Source organism: Schistocerca americana, unplaced genomic scaffold (assembly GCF_021461395.2).
Source record: "Schistocerca americana isolate TAMUIC-IGC-003095 unplaced genomic scaffold, iqSchAmer2.1 HiC_scaffold_37, whole genome shotgun sequence".
Classification (NCBI taxonomy): domain Eukaryota; kingdom Metazoa; phylum Arthropoda; class Insecta; order Orthoptera; family Acrididae; genus Schistocerca; species Schistocerca americana.
Window position 1 is genome coordinate 1,324,903 of NW_025726093.1, and position 18,456 is coordinate 1,343,358.

Consider the following 18,456-nt stretch of genomic DNA (forward strand, 5'->3'; position numbering starts at 1 on the left):
GCAATACAGCTACATCCAAACATATATATACAACTACAGAAATCCGTAATTATTGATACATGTTCAATTACCCGAAAGTTCCTAAATGCAATATAACACATACCGTACAGTTAAAAGGAAGTGACGCTTGATCAAGGTCCGCGTCACTCCATTTTTAACCGGACTTAACGTCTGAGAAAGTGAAGGAAATAATAATAATAATAATAATAATCGTTTCAGAAACAGCACTATTAACAGTGCAGAGATGACCACTGTGGGAACTTCCAAGTAAAATGGTATATCATCCTGATTTCTAATCACCAAAAGTTACTTCCTTGCCAATATAGCGGAAAAATAACTTCCTCACTTGCCACGTGGTTTTGTCAGCATTGTGGGCGACACACAGTTACTTCTGTGAAATTTAAGGGAACCAGGATAGTGGAATATCTTCACAGGTTCACTTCCAGCTTTTATGGAAAATCGCATTCAACTCTGCCAAGCTCTGACGTCGTCCAAGACACCAGGCAAGCAGGCATTTGACTGACATGAACATATTGATATCCTGGTTCAAAGTGTCTCTCCTAACTGCCTCTCAGGCCATATTTATATATGGCCACAGTGGACCACCAAAGGGAACATCTGCTATCAGTCGTCCTAGGGACAGGGTCAGAATCTAAAAGGCCCATTTCTCGGACACGTATTAATTAATAATAATTGTTTAACAATTTGTAATCTTCTCAATTTGTATATAAATAGAATTAAGTTTGGTTTAGTTATTAAAATGTTTTAGCTGGCTACAATTTTTTAAAGCGGAATCGACAGTAGAACATGACCTCTGAACTGCCTTTTTAAGATTCCTTGTTCTCATAGTTATTTATGAACTGTCCCGAAACTTGCTATAGCTGTATTACTGCACTATTGCAATCGCGTACTGTAAGTACAACTTTCTATTACAAATACAAATGATAATCAATTATGAGTAAGGACTTCATTTCAAATTTGGTTTTTAGTAAATAATTTGAAAACCAAAAGAGGTAACATATTGGTGCTACATATAGAAGAAGTTTACATCTTACTGAGGATGTTTCTAAGTCTAGTATTTAGAGCCTTTAATTTTTCATAAAAACCCAAAGAACTTTTGATTGTGATGTACATGATGTGCATTTGTATATTATGACCAGTTTTTAGCTCTCTAGTTCTATTATTTAGTGCCACTATTTTTTCTTAAGGTCGTATATTTTGCCTGACATATGAAGGGCTTATTTCAATAGTATAATTGAATGTTTCTGGTATCTCAACTGCAGATTTTTCAGCGCTCATTTAATTTTAGGACTCTGCATCTCAGAATGAACAAAAATGTACTTGTACGACTATTGAAATAAGCCCTTCATATTCATTTGATCATTCTGAGACCTTAAAATGTTAAAAATAATATACTTAAGCCTACACTGATCAAGTTTGGAGCATTTATTTTAGATTTAATGTCACAATTATATTATGGTGTAATCCTTTGTATGTTAAGCACAGATGTTATGATGATGTGACATTGGTAGTAGTGAATTGGAGTAAACCCCTGCACACTAGCTTTCCCCTATGCCTCTTATAACGATACAGCACTTGTTTAGCCTCAAGTTAGCAGCAGTAGAATATTAGGTGCAAACTCGTTATGGTTTTACCATATGCCAATATGAGATGGAAGAGCTATTCAAGATTTTTGCAGAATTAAAATCTTACTTTAATAATAAATTGGATACTACTTATGCAAATATTGAAACTGGAGGTATTAAGTTAAACCCAGAGGCAGATGTACATTCTACATGTTTTTAAAGATATTTTATAAGTCCCTGCTTAAGTGTTGTGATGAATCCAAAAAACTGATTTTTCCCTGAGTTATTTGGAAGAGGATGATGCTAAATGAGGAACTGGTCATTCGAAGAATTCCCTTCTTGGAATGATTTTCAGGAAATGTTTAAGAAGTACTGGTTGTCCAGCACACAGGAAAAGTTAATGCTAGAGTTATTTGGCCCAAAATATTATAGTAATAGTTGGCATCCTGGTAGTTATAAGAAATACAGAATGTCCCAAAATAATGTATACATTCTTTGAAACTGAACATCTCTTTAATGAAAGGGGTTAGAAATACAATTTTAGTGGTACTAGGTGCCTCATGGCCCGACTTAAGATGGTAAATGTTCAAAGTGGTGTCTGTCCATCGCAATACACTATCGACAAAGACTTACAACTGAGCGACATGCCAATGTTATTGTTTCCAACGGAATAGCAGCACAGACTTGTTTAATTTGCTCTCTAAGGTCATCCAGTGTGTGTGGTCTCACAGTGTAAACTGTATTCTTGAGAGTACCCCAAAGAAAGAAGTCTAGAGGAGTTAAATCTGGAGATTGAGTGGGATACTCCACACTCCATCTTCGTCCTATCCATCTGGTACGGAATGTATGATTGAGAAATGTCTTCACATCCAGGTGAAAGTGAGGTGGCGCCCCATCCTGTTGAAAGTAATAATCTTCCATTCCAGACACAACGCTAAGACCAGGAGTTATCATTTACAACATTTCCAAGTACGAGTCACCCGTGACAGTGTTGTTGAAGAAGTACAGCCTGATTAACACTCTAGAAGACAGACCACACCAGACTGTTACTCCTAGTAGATTAACATGCCTTTGCTCAGTTACGTATGGATTCTCCCTGGCCCAGTACACGCAATTATGGTTATTAATTGCTCCATCAAGTTCAAACGTCGCATCATCTGACCAAATAATTCGATCTTGGAAACATTGCTCTTCTTCACATCTGTTAATGTGCCACTCACAAAATTCGCTTCGCCTATCAGGATCATCCTCGTTAAGAGCATGGAGAAGTCTTGGAATGTAAGGCTTAAAGTTCTGAGATGGCAAAATTGTATGACCCCTGCTTCTGCAGATCCCAGTCCCATGAGAGCATTGCCTCACATATTTCTTCGGGGATCATGTGTATGCCTGGATTACTGCATCAAAACCCTCGTTGTCTGTTGAACTTCTCTTTCGTCCGCTATTTCTCTTCTTCTCATTCTGCACTGTTTCTTCGATTTCAAACTTATCTCTGATTATTAGAATTGTTACTCTTGTTGGTGGTGGTATTCCAAATTCAGCTCTCCAATGTCTCCAATTTTTCCCGAGGACATGCAGCTTTACTGTATGATTAAATGATGATGGCGTCCTCTTGGGTAAAATATACCGGAGGTAAAATAGTCCCCCATTCAGATCTCCAGGTGGGGACTACTCAAGAGGATGTCGTTATCAGGAGAAAGAAAACTGGCGTTCTACGGATCGGAGCGTGGAATGTCAGATCCCTTAATCGGGCAGGTAGGTTAGAAAATTTAAAAAGGGAAATGGATAGGTTAAAGTTAGATATAGTGGGAATTAGTGAAGTTCGGTGGCAGGAGGAACAAGACTTTTGGTCAGGTGATTACAGGGTTATAAATGCAAAATCAAATAGGGGTAATGCAGGAGTAGGTTTAATAATGAATAAAAAAATAGGAATGTGGATTAGCTACTACAAACAGCATAGTGAACGCATTATTGTCGCCAAGATAGACACAAAGCCCATGCCTACTACAGTAGTACAAGTTTATACGCCAACTAGCTCTGCAGATGATGAAGAAATAGATGAAACGTATGACGAGATAAAAGAAATTATTCAGGTAGTGAAGGGATACGAAAATTTAATAGTCATGGGTGACTGGAACTCGTCAGTAGGAAAAGGGAGAGAAGGAAACATAGTAGGTGAATATGGATTGGGGGGAAGAAATGAAAGAGGAAGCCGCCTTGTAGAATTTTGCACAGAGCATGACTTAATCATAGCCAACACTTGGTTCAAGAACCATATAAGAAGGTTGCATACCTGGAAGAATCGCGGAGATACTAAAAGGTATCAGATAGATTATATAATGGTAAGACAGAGATTTAGGAACCTGGTTTTAAATTGTAAGACATTTCCAGGGGCAGATGTGGATTCTGAGCACAATCTATTGGTTATGAACTGCAGATTGAAACTGAAGAAACTGCAAAAAGGTGGGAATTTAAGGAGATGGGACCTGGATAAACTGAAAGAACCAGAGGTTGTACAGAGTTTCAGAGCATAAGGGAACAATTGACAGGAATGGGGGAAAGAAATACAGTAGAAGAAGAATGGGTAGCTCTGAGGGATGAAGTAGTGAAGGCAGCAGACGATCAAGTAGGTAAAAAGACGAGGGCTAATAGAAATCCTTGGGTAACAGAAGAAATATTGAATTTAATTGATGAAAGGAGAAAATATAAAAATGCAGTAAATCAAGCAGGCAAAAAGGAATACAAACGTCTCAAAAATGAGATCGACAGGAAGTGCAAAATGGCTAAGCAGGGATGGCTAGAGGACAAATGTAAGGATGTAGAGGCTTGTCTCACTAGGGGTAAGATAGATACTGCCTACAGGAAAATTCAAGAGACCTTTGGAGAGAAGAGAACCACTTGTATGAATATCAAGAGCTCAGATGTCAACCCAGTTCTAAGTAAAGAAGGGAAGGCAGAAAAGTGGAAGGAGTATATAGAGGGTTTATACAAGGGTGATGTACTTGAGGACAATACTATGGAAATGGAAGAGGATGTACATGATGATGAAATGGGAGATATGATTTTGCGTGAAGAGTTTGACAGAGCACTGAAAGACCTGAGTCGAAACAAGGACCCCGGTGTAGACAACATTCCATTAGAACTACTGACAACCTTGGGAGAGCCAGTCCTGACAAAACTCTACCATCTGGTGAGCAAGATGTATGAGACAGGCAAAATACCCTCAGACTTCAAGAAGAATATAATAATTCCAATCCCAAAGAAAGCAGGTGTTGACAGATGTGAAAATTACCGAACTATCAGTTTAATAAGTCACAGCTGCAAAATACTAATGCGAATTCTTTACAGACGAATGGAAAAACTGGTAGAAGCAGACCTCGGGGAAGATCAGTTTGGATTCCGTAGAAACGTTGGAACACACGAGGCAATACTAACCTTACGACTTATCTTAGAAGAAAGATTAAGAAAAGGAAAACCTACATTTCTAGCATTTGTAGACTTAGAGAAGGCTTTTGACAATGTTAACGGGAATACTCTCTTTCAAATTCTGAAGGTGGCAGGGGTCAAATACAGGGAGTGAAGGGCTATTTACAATTTGTACAGAAACCAGATGGCAGTTATAAGAGTCGAGGGGCATGAAATGGAAGCAGTGGTTGGGAAAGGAGTGAGACAGGGTTGTAGCCTCTCCCCAATGTTATTCAATCTGTATATTGAGCAAGCAGTAAAGGAAACAAAAGAAAAATTCGGGGAAGGTATTAAAATTCATGGAGAAGAAGTAAAAACTTTGAGGTTCGCCGATGACATTGTAATTCTGTCAGAGACAGCAAAGGACTTGGAAGAGCAGTTGAACGGAATGGACAGTGTCTTGAAAGGAGGATATAAGATGAACATCAACAAAAGCAAAACGAGGATAATGGAATGTAGTCAAATTAAATCGGGTGATGCTGAGGGAATTAGATTAGGAAATAAGACACTTAAAGTAGTAAAGGAGTTTTGCTATTTGGGGAGTAAAATAACTGATGATGGTCAAAGTAGAGAGGATATAAAATGTAGACTGGCAATGGCAAGGAAATCGTTTCTGAAGAAGAGAAATTTGTTAACGTCGAGTATAGATTTAAGTGTCAGGAAGTCATTTCTGAAAGTATTTGTATGGAGTATAGCCATGTATGGAAGTGAGACATGGACAATATCTAGTTTGGACAAGAAGAGAATAGAAGCTTTCGAAATGTGGTGCTACAGAAGAATGCTAAAGATAAGGTGGGTAGATCACGTAACTAATGAGGAGGTATTGAATAAGATTGGGGAGAAGAGAAGTTTGTGGCACAACTTGACTAGAAGAAGGGATCGGTTGGTAGGACATGTTTTGAGGCATGAAGGGATCACAAATTTAGCATTGGATGGCAGTGTGGAGGGTAAAAATCGTAGAGGGAGACCAAGAGATGAATACGTTAAGCAGATTCAGAAGGATGTAGGTTGCAGTAGGTACTGGGAGATGAAGAAGCTTGCACAGGATAGAGTAGCATGGAGAGCTGCATCAAACCAGTCTCAGGACTGAAGACCACAACAACAACAACAACATGTCAGCATACGACACTCACATTCTCTGTTTTCCAGTAACACTATAGCATCCATTTCCTTTGTTCAAACGATAACGCCATGTTCGCTGACAATCCTGAAACAGAAGAAATCATTGTTATGTTTTTCACCGCCTTCTTAATTATTACCCATAAAAATTGTACTTCTGTCTCCTGTAATTAACGATATTCTCTGTTTCAAAGAGCGTATACATTATTTTGGGACACCCTGTATATTGAGTGGTAGCTAAAAAGCTCAAAATACGTGGACAATCCTATAGAGGACAGCCTGTAACTAAAGTGTTGGTGCAGAGGATACCTTACTATGTCAAGAAAGATATATAATATTTTAGCAGATGACAGCAAACTGTTTATTGACATTTATCAAAGGTATTGATATACTGAACAAAGAATGAGGAGACTACGCACAAGGTGACAACTGCCAACCAGACAATAATGAAGAGAAAGGTATCCACACACATTTTAATGAAAAAGTAATACGAAGTATTGTGAAGTAAGGATGTGGAATAATAATAGGAGAAATAATCAAGGAAGTAACGAGGCATAGACAATTCATTCTAGTAATGTAAACAACATCATCAGGAACTAGGTTGACACTTAGTGTGGTGGCTGATGTGAAGGTATCTCCAGCAGCTGTCGCTCCCATCAGCCACCGTGCCGAGTGTCAAATTGTTGTGTGAACAGTAATGTAAGTACTAATATGCTGATTGACTGGAGAACACCTTGCAGTTTGTTGTTCACTTTATTGATCAGATGAACACGAGCTCAATGCAACTCACTTTGCTTGTGTTGCACAATAGACAGGGCATCACACAGTTGAGTACCATCAGCTTACAGTCATGTGATGCCTTTTGATACCACTGGAAAGTTGGCGTTGTTTTGCAAACTCACATCACCAGTTTTGTAAAGGGCTCGTCGATACTGTTGTGGAGGCCGAGTTGCCACCGTGTTACGGCAGGCCGAGTTTGAGAGTTTGTGGAATGGCTTCTGGTGCAGTACACCGCTAAGACAATTTGTCCCTGCCACTATTACACAACTGTGCCCCAGGGTCAGGTGACAGGATAGGTGAATGAAGGTTCAACAACACTCCAACAAATTAGCAACAAAGTCACACAAATGAGTTAAAAAGGTTTACTTGTCTTTGTGACTTGTTGAATGATTAAGTCTGCAATACTGCATGTAATATAAGACAAAAGAGGCCCTCAATGGCTAAGTGCAAATGATTGAAGGTAAACTTCACAGTACATAGCAAATGAAATTTTTACAAGAACTGTCTGTTCACTTTTAAGAGTACACTAAATGACGTTCCCTGTCCACGTCAGCCCTGGACGATGATCTATAAACAAGTGGGCGAGAGCTGCTCTTCTATCGTCCGAGCGGGCTTCTTTCCGTTGTCGTCTGGTCATTGGCGGACGGTAATCGGTCAGCAATTGGCTGAGGCGAGGTCGATATCTTTACCCTCAGCGCCATGGAGGTAAGAATAAGGGGAGATGGCGCTACGTATCCCAGCCGTACTACGTTTTGAAGCCATGGGGGCGTGGCTCACTGCCATGACACTCTGACCAAAACATTGTCAGTGTGCTATAGCGCTGCGTGTATTACAGTCGCTAATTGCACCATATACGCATGTAACGTCATCAGATTGGTTGTTTCAAAGTTTTTGTTTAAAATAAAATCTCGTAAAGGCGAAATTCCGCATTTCTTCTGATTAAAAATAGTTTTTAATGTAATATTACGAACAGCTAGCCTTCAATGTAAACGATACAATGTTGTTAATTCAGTAATAAACGTGTATCACAAACTAAATAATAGAAACTGAAAACTAAGTTAGCTATACCCTCCCTCCAAAGACCCATAAATACATCTTGTTTGTAATACATGCTGGGACATTTCAGTTACGTTACACTACTGGGAAACACTCTTCATTACCACCAATATTTACTGAAATGAGGTACATAGAATGGCAAATCTACACAGTGTCCTGTTTAGGACAGTTAATGTAGTGTTAGCTTTTAATTTGGTACATCATGAAGACAAAGTGAGTTACTCAACACTTTGATTATCGACGATACGTACGTATTATACTGAAATGTGAACTTGAAAACTAAGAATTTAATTCTTTGAATTAACATACCTTTTGCAAATGTTTTGGGTGTGTAGGGAAAACTGATGGTACAGCATTTTCTCGGAGCCTTACTGTTGAAACGGAAGTTCGGTCTATGTCCTCTTCTCGGAAATGCTGAGAACATATAGTGCTCCATTTCGACGCACACCAATTCTTCCTCCTCACGGCATTCTCCCACAGAGCTTTCCGACTTTCATTTTTAGGAAATCTACAGGAGAAAAACACGCTATAGTACAAGTACCGATGTAGCACACGTTCATTCACAATGAAGTTGTAAAATCACACTTAACGAGACAACTTACACATGAAATGTTATTCCCTTCGATTTCGCATCACAATCAGAAAGATTCGTACATCCGAACACCACACAAGTCACCATAATAGCGCAAAATCCTTCCAAAAGTGAGCGACAAGCCTATGCACACAAGTTTACAGCAGCAATGTTTTGGTCGGATTGAGATGACTACCCTCGGCTTCACATAACTTCACAGCTGTGACATCACGGCGTCTCCCTCTATTCTTACCTCCATGCTCAGCGCCGACAGTGGCGCAGGTGGAACTTGCGCAAGTGGAGAGTCTCTATGGCACTGGCACCAGCTCGCATCTTTGCACCTGTGTCTTGTTCGGATGACACAGTGCGTTGATGTATGTCAAGTTTAGAGACAACGTATCTGTAAAGAACTCTTTGGCAGTTCTGATAGCACTTTATTAATCACTATCAGGCTCAGAAAAGATCGTCTTGTTTTGGTGTAATAGGTACAGTAATACTCAACAACATTAACCCAAGAACCTCATTGTGTAAGTACAAGCTGAGGGGGAAATGGAGGGAAGCTCCCTGTTCTTTAATTTTTGTACTCTTAGTGGAGCTTTCACATAGATTTTCTTGCTAGAGGAGATCGGTTGGCTCACATCAGTGCAATTTAATTTCACCTCTTCTACAGCTCTGTACAATGCGTGTGCAAGGCAAGTGATGTGTGCCACACTGGGATAGAGACTCTGAAGTCTGTAGGCTGCTACAGCCATGTATGAAGCACCATTTATTGGTCTCTATTCACACCAACAGTGACAGTAGCTTCATTGAGTTGTCAAACGCAAAGGCAGTTGTCGAGCTGTTTATTCTGCTGAGAGCTTCACACCCTTAGGAGAAACATTTCTCCAGGTCCGTCAACTTTAAGGACACCAACAAAAGTATTTACAATTTAACCCCTATCCAAATTGGTGATTTCCGATAGACGCCCTAATCTCTTGGTCAACAACTTTAGTTCGTATTTTGTCGAGCACTTCCTCGTAGCACACAGATAAATAGTCGTTTCTCAGCGTAGCTTCATCTGGAACTGGATTTATTTTGTACTTCAAGAACTGTCTGAAGCGGGGATTCTTCAGCTTCTCCAATAGGACATTGCAAGACACCACCATCTTAAACAAGTTCTTGCACCTCTGAAGATGGACATGTCTACTCAAATAACAGCGTTCGTCTGCTGTCCTTCTCAGCACTTATCTTCGTGCAGCTACTGTGTTTGGAGGTGTTGCAGTGTTTTTACACGTTAAAGCCATTTCCCCCATTAACCTTAACTTCATATAGTTTATAAAATAATATTTCCTTGTCATTGCTGAAGAATTTCTCCCCTGGTTTCGTCGAATAGGACTAAGTTTGTATTCAAACTGAATGGGGCGACTACTTGTGCTATGTTTATTGCACCAGAAGCCACCCTTGTTGGCTTCGAGAATGTTTTGTAGACTCTGTGCAACAATCTTTATATCAGTGAACGGACTACATAATGTGTTACACTGCTTGTCTACTATAAACCCGATAAATAAATCTTTGTAGTAATTGTGTTTAATTGTGACAACATTACCTCAAACATTGTCATGTGAGTAAAATTTTCGTGTTTATATTCTTGTGTACTTCAAAAAAAAACGACAAACATTTGGATTTCTGGAAAAAAATTTGGTCGAAATATGATTCATTATGGAAAAAGTTGTCCGAAATTTGACCTATTACTAAGAAAGATATAAACATAATTTTTGCTACATTAAAGCTTTGTGGATGAATTGCTGTAAAATTCACCCTAAAGTTCCGGAAAAAGATTTGACACTAAGATCCATGCCAAACTAATAATAGAATAGTAGGCCCTCATTCAGAGAAGACAGTAATCCTCACATGGTTGAGACCTATTCTTGAGTAGTTGTTTAAAGAAGGAAAAGTAACAGCTAAGGGAGAACATTGTAAACCAATAGTAGTGAGTGACATTTTTGGAAATAAAGTTGATGTTCACCTATATTCTGTGCATAAAATATCATTAATCTTACACCATGGCTAGCGCTAATGAGGAAGAAATATTGTTGCCTCCTAGTACCAGTAATGGGAGTGTGTGTTACCGGAACCCCCTGTAATAAAGGGAAGCAAATTAAAAAAGAAACATGACTACCAGTTACGATTAAAAAGTGGAACTTCCATCAAACATTGTTGCTAGTGCCATAGATCCTGTTAGGATAAGATTGGTTACTTGATAATTATTATCGATTGGATTTCAACCAGAAAATATTTGTGTGGAAAATAGGTAAAAAGGTAGCTAGCATAGCTTTCCAAAGTAATCCATTGAAATCTAAGCAAGGCCCATCATCAGAGGAGCATATTCATTTAGTTGTGTTTACTGATATTATTGCAACAGATGAAAATAAACAAGAAAAAGAAGGGAAGTATTAAATCAAGAGGAGTTGGCATTAAATTGATAGCAAGAGAATCACCTGTAGTGCCAGAAGAACAGAAATCTTAATTAGAAGGTATTCTGTTAACACATAAAGATGTGGTCACAGATAACTTGGGACTAATGAAGGAATACTTCTGTAAGTTTAAAGTAAAAGATGACACAGTTTTTTTCCTTTTGCAAGTCGTATCCACCACCAATAAACCTTCGAATTGCAGTGAGAGATGAAATATGAAAGGAGATAGACAGCAACACAACTCAATGTATTTTTAGGGTCTGTTGTGGGTACTTAAGAGACTTGTGGTAGGTGTTCATTTAGTTTTAGATTCATGATCACTCCATAAACACAAAGAGACAGAAAGGGTTAGAACCCTGAGTACAGAAGTGATGTTATCTAACTTTGATGAAGCAGAATTTCATATTTCCATAGATTTCATGGAAGGATACTGGCAGGTAGCATTACATGACCACTCAAGGCCATACACAGCCTTCTTATTTGAAAGAAAATCTTTTCAGTTTAAAGTAAATGCCATGGAAGTATTACAATTCGCCTTGGGTTGTGAGCTGTACCAAGGAGAATGGAATCCAGGAGAAGGTGATCGCAGAACAACAGCTTTCATTAGTTGAAGTCTTGGCAAGCATGATTGAATTACTCCATTACCGAATTGGACATTCCTGTGTCAACTTTCATTCCTGCTCAATATTTATTAGGGAGGGAATTAGTGCAAGAATTAATAATGTATGTCAATGATTTATTAATAGTCTACAAGACTTGGGAAGACTGTTGACAATTATTGATATATATTTTGAGGTGACTGGAAGAAAAAGGGTTACTAATAAAAGTTTCTAAAACATACTTTTGGTGACAAGAGTTGACTTTTTGGGACACAGTGTGAGAATAATGGGAATACAACTATGTCCAGAAAGAATGCAAGTTATAAGAGACTGTCCAGAGACTAGAAATATTAAGCATCTATGATCACTTAGATTTGGCTGGATTCTATAGGAGCTTTGTAAGAGGCTAGGCTATGAAAGATGCTCATTTATCGAACTTATTGAAATAGAAAACTATCTGGAACTGTGATGAAAGTACAAAAGAAGACTTTAGCAATATTAAGCAAGCTAAAGCAAAAGCATGGAAATAAGACAAGTCACTATTTCGCACTGACTATGAACTTCACTACATAATAGATGAGAATAAATATTTTATGAGTAATATCTAGATAAGTATGCATGAGAAGATAGCATTTACTATTAAGGAATTACTCATTACTCACAGAAGTCACCATAATTTACCACAGCCCACATTTAAAAAGAACAAGAGATCAGAAGAGACATCAGAACTGAATAGATTCTCTCTTACATGCATAGCCATCACCACATAGAGAGATGGTAATAAATGGCAAGAATATCCAGATTACATTCTAAGTCCAAAAAGGCTACTCTGTAAAAGGAACAACATATATTTTGTCAAGGACAACCTTGTTCTGTAAGTTCTAAGCTTTTCGATCTCTGATAGTGGCAGGAGCTGAAGTGGTGTAATAAATGAAGAAAATTTTAATATCGGTCTAGACGACTTTACTCAAAATAATGTTTCTTGCTCATGCTGAGTTGAACAAAGAGTAGTATATTTAAGAGACAGTAGTATATTTAAGAGGAAGCTCAGTAATAAGGTATGGGTTCAAAATACAATAGAATTAAGGTAACTAAAGTTATAAGAGGGAAGACGAGAAAGTAGCAGTTTAGTGGGAGTGATGTAATAATGAACAGGCTATGATACGCGTATATACATGAATTATATTATGAATAGTGCAGGTGGGATAAAGGGAGTATTACTTAAGTTTAAATGGAGGAAAAATGGAGGCATATATATAGGGCCAATATAGCTATAAAATTTGAATGGTCTTTATGAAGGATTTTTCTGTAGGAGGAGGAGTATTTATGGGTTTCTGCAGAAGTAGGATACTATTAGCTTTGAGGATTACTATAAAGTTGCAAAATACAGGAACGAACCTGAGTTTTGTGGTCTAATTCTTATACTCATTTCAGAAATGGATAACTAGGACAGAATTGTCTTAACTTTGTGTGCTGCTCTTAACACAGAAAGTAGGAAGTTAACAAGTTCACTACACTAGTTGTTCTCAACATTTATTACATTTGATTGTTTGAAATTGACAGATTAATATATAAACTCCGAAAAGCTCGAAGTGTCTATGGAAAACTATAATTTGCTGTCAGAACTGAATGGATACATCCAACGACTTGGGATGTTTGCATGTTTCACAACTATTCCTTAGAATTTTTTGTACTTTTCTCATGGTTAGCAGTACCTTTGTTTGCTAGGAGCTTTTTACGAGGGGAATTTTTACTTATTTTCGATGGTTAAATCACATGATTTAGTTTATACACATTTTTAGGGAATGTTAGCTTAACTTAGAATAAGTAGGTTAACTGCCTGCTTACCTTATCCTACTTGAAGGATGTGTAGAGGAAATAAGAAATGAGGCTCCTAAGCCTATGTTTCCTCACAAGTTTAGTTGGTAATCCAGATGAAGATACAACTATGATCAATTCATAATAGGAATTAATAATTACTCCATGTCCAGTCAGCATGATTAGGCTACGAATACTCCCTGTGTCTGAATAGACCATTGATAATTAAAACAGAGGTACAGCTGGTTTACCAGCCACCATTGTGGCTGGTCCACATACATAGAGAAATAGAGACAATGAAAAAATAATATATGGTCATAACATTTTAAGACTATAACTTACTTCAAGAATTCAAATTCCTATTGAAGAATGGTTACTTTGCACCAGTGTTTATCCGACCTCAAGCAAAGTATTTGAGATCAGATACATTGAAATGATAAATTTTTACTGAGTCTTTGTAAGTAATCCACAAGTAATCATTAAGTAACGTTAGGGCTATGTCATGAGTAAAGATGTTTTGAAATGGAATTATATGAAATATTACTTAGTTCAAATACCATAAGTAAAGGGTTTTTATTTTACAAAGTTTTAACAATTTTCGTTTCTGAAGACAAATGTACAATCTGAACTAGCAGTATTATTTATTTCTCTACGTCCTGTGGTTGTGATGACATCATTTACATACACAAAAAGGTGACATACAGTATAACATACCACTTGGGTAAGGCAATGTGTTGCACAATGTCTACCAGGCCGACAAATGATGAGTATCATAGTGAGCATACCGGTTTTTTATAAGTTTGTTGTTCTAGAATAGCATGTTGTTTGGAAGTTTATGACTGTCTGTGCATGTACATGGGTAAGGATGGGCGCCACATGTCTGGAAGGTGGAATGACGGCAGCTGCTTTACTATACTTTTGTGGTACTTGCTGGTTCGGCTGTTTATTCCATCGGAGATGTGACTTGCCATGAAACTGCATACTCTGTGACAATATGAATTATTGCATGCAGAGAAAAAAACAAAACAAACATTTTTTATACGTCAAAATGGATTAAGATAACTTTCATTAAGGTTAAGCAGAATGCATGTAACATTACAGCTCATATTTGAAAACAAACCTTTATGAAGTGTTTTTGCATCATATATGAATGGTCAGTACAATTGTACTTCCAAAGAAATGCTATTTCCTAATTAGCAGAAAGTTACTAATTTGAGAAAAATATACAGCTTACAGCACCAGAAAAGTTACAGTGAAGAGAAATCCATATTAACAAATAATTACACAGACCAACAATGGAAAACTTTTTGGTGAAAATACCTTATTCTTTTTATTGTTAGGGTGGGAAATCTAAATATGATACTTCAAAAACTGTATCACCCACCATTTCTTCACACTTTACAGTTAAATTTATTAAAGTAAGTGATTTTTTAAAGAATTTAACAGTTTTTGTATAGTTAAAATAATTTAAAATGAGGTGTAATAAATGTAGATGAGAAACATTTGCTGGCACAAAAGGTCAATTCTATTTTTGTGTTAACAGATGGTGGTTTGTATACTGTCAATCTAACTTCACTTTCTCGTTTCCTGTACATGTGCTCAATACAGTGTTTAATCATGGTTGTAAAAACTCTGCTGACAGTTTTTGTTATATTTGTGTTGAATTTGTGATTAAAAACACCAAAGAAACATTGTTGACTTTTTGAAAAAGGTTTATTTATCATACTTTCGATCTAAACTTGATCATCAAGATAAATTTTAGGCGCCACACAAGGTATATTGTGTGTGTGTTGGAGACCTGAGAAAATGGTTGAAAAAGGAGAGAAAAGCCTTTAGATTTGCTGTTCCCATGATATGGAGGAAGCCAAGAAATCATTCCGATGATTGCTACTTTTGCAGTGTTGATATTACTGGTCATTATGCGGAAAACAAAAAAGGTAATAAGCTACTCTAACCTTTCATCTGCCATCCGACCAGTAAGGCATGGTGTAGATTTGCTGTTTCCTGACCCACCAGATGATTTAAATTCTGTTCTAACAGAAGTATTTTCTGATGCACAATGTGATTTAGATGAACCAGACGATGATGAATTCCAATGTAATACAGAAAGTCTAGAGCCCAAATTGTTTACTGAGACCGAGCTTAACGATTTGGTTAGGGATCTGGGCTTAATGAAAGAAAAAGTTGAATTGCTTGGCTTTAGATTAAAAGAAAAGAACTTATTGGCAGTTGAAACCAGCATATACGTGCATAGAAAGAGTGAGCAGCAATTTTCCAACTTTTTTCAACAAGAAGGTTATTTAGTGCACTGCTCAGACATTCCAGGTCTGATGAATGAGTTTGGTACTGAATACAACAAGGAAGACTGGAGGATGTTTATTGATTCATCCAAAACTAGTTTTAAGGCTGTTTTATTAGACAATTGTAACATGTATGCATCTATACCTGTTGGACATTCTGTACACATGAAAAAAAGCTATGAAAATCTAGAAATAATGTTAAATGAAATAGGCTATTCTGCTCATGGTTGGATGAAATGTGGCGATCTAAAAGTAACATGGATGCTCCTTGGTCAGAAAGGTGGCTTTACCAAATTTCCATGTTTCTTGTGTGAATGGGACAGTAGGGCTAGGGATGAACACTGGTACAGAAAGAACTCGTCTGTGAGGAAGTCTTTAAAACCTGGTGAGAAGAACATTCTACACAAAACCTAGTAGATCCAAATAACGTCCTCCTGCCACCTCTACATATAAAGTTAGGCATAATGAAATAGTTTGTAAAGGCTTTGCCTAAAGATGGACTACTTCTTTTTCTCGATCAGTCGATAAAAGCTGACGTCGAGAGATTGTGAGTAAGATATTGGCCACGCCTTCTTTGCCAGCCTCCTCCACTTTCGTCTCGCACGCCACTGCTACGTAAGACCACCATGCAGCAGCGAATACTCGATCGCTGCTGTCCTTCGTTTTACAACTTATTGTTAAACCTAAATCGCACTACACTGACTTGTGTCCGCTTTGAGTTTCCCGTCGTTTCGCCTCAGACGAAACTCACACACAGGAGTGGGTATGATGACAGTTTTTCATACCGGAAATTATCAGATTTCTAAATTACCACGATTAGTCGTAATTTTTTCTTCATACTTTGTGTTTCTTCACTCATGCCGTAACCACGGCTATAATGGTTCTGCAAACAAATATGCTGCATGAGTGTGGAAAACCACAGGATGGTTGTTATTTGTCATGATTAACATTTTTTTAAAAAACTTTCGAGAAGTCGTGTTTTCACTAATAGAAGCAATAGATTTCTTTTATGTTGCCTCATTTGGTAAGAGGGTTTGAGTTGATTTGGGGTGAGGGGACCAAATAGCGAGATCATCGGTGGTCGCATCGGATTAGGGAAGGACGGTGAAGGTAGTCGGCCGTGCCCTTTCAAAGCTGTCACCCCGGCATTTGCCTGAAGCGATTTAGGGAGATCACAGAAACTTCAATCAGGAAGGCCGAACGTGGGTTTAAACCGTCGTCCTCCCAAATGCGAGTACAGTGAGCTAACCAATGTGTCAGCTTGCCCAGTTGTATGGCAAGAGTATTGCGCAAAAGAAACAGGAAGGACAAAGTCCCGTAGGCTGCCGTCATTCCGTCGGTCACGTGGCGACGTGCTGACACGGGATTGGCTGCCTTGAAGTGGCGTGATACTCTCATAGCAGTACAGAGCAGGGTGTGGTCGCATCCACATCATCTCAGCACACAGATTGTTGGAAAGAGTGATATTGTATTTCTCTAAACACAATTTTAATAACATTCTCCGATTAACACATCAATTCAAAAATGCAAAATTAGCCTCTCAGACAGTGCAATCTTTATGCTTAAAGCCTAACACAACTGTGAAGCTAGTAGCAGTATCCATTCCCTTTGTTTCCAGCGTCTCAAGCATAGTAATAAGGAAAATATAATAATAATACTGCTACCAATAAAACGTGATGTAGTTGTTGATGTGGTCTTGAATGAAAGACTGGTTTGTGCAGCTCTCCACTTTACTGTATCCTGTGCAAGCCTCCTCATGTTCGCTAAATACAGCAACCTCTATTTGAATCTGCTTAACTGTATTCATCGCTTGGCCTCCCTCTACAATTTTTACTCCGCACACTTCCCTCTACTATCAAACTACCGCTACCTTCATGCCTTAGGACATGTAGTACCAAATGGTCCCTTCTTCTAGTCAAATTCTTCTATAAATTTCTTTTCTCCCCAATTAGATTCAGTACCACCTCATTAGATACTCGATCTACCTATCTAATGTTCAGCATTATTCTGTAGTACCACATTTGGAAAACTTCTATTCTCTTCTTATTTGAACTGCTTGTAATCCACATTTCATTTCTGTAGAAGGCTACACTCCACACAAATAGCTTCAGAGAACACATCCTGACACTGAAATTTGTATTAGATGTTAACAAATTCTGCTTCTTGAGAAATGTGTTTCTAGCTACAACCAGTCTGCATTTTATATCCTCTCTGCTCCCGCCATCCTCAGTTACTTTGCTGTCAAAACAGCAAAAATCAACTAAAACTTTTAAGTGCCTCATCAGTAAACCCATCACCCAATTCTTTAAAGATTCAAACTCATATGTATGAAACACCTTCAAACGTCTGATAAATACGAGAATGAGGTAAGGTGTTAAATATTTGACACTAACCATGTAAGGGAGAAAAAATATAACGAAGATTTAAAATTACGTTTAAATTTATGTTTCATGCTCTTCGATTTGGGAGCTTAGAATGCTGACTGTGGGTTGCACATTATCCAAACAAACCAAAAAAGAAGCTTCATTTTACTTTAATTATGCAGGTCAGCCCTAAACACTGGATGGTGTGAAAATAATCTAATAAATCCATTCACATGATCAGACTTTACATTTTGTAAGCCAGATGACTTCAAAGTTACTATTTTAATCAGTCACTTTTTATTGTTAGTTTTGTGATATTCAACAAGGTTTATGTAGCCTGTCTGACTTT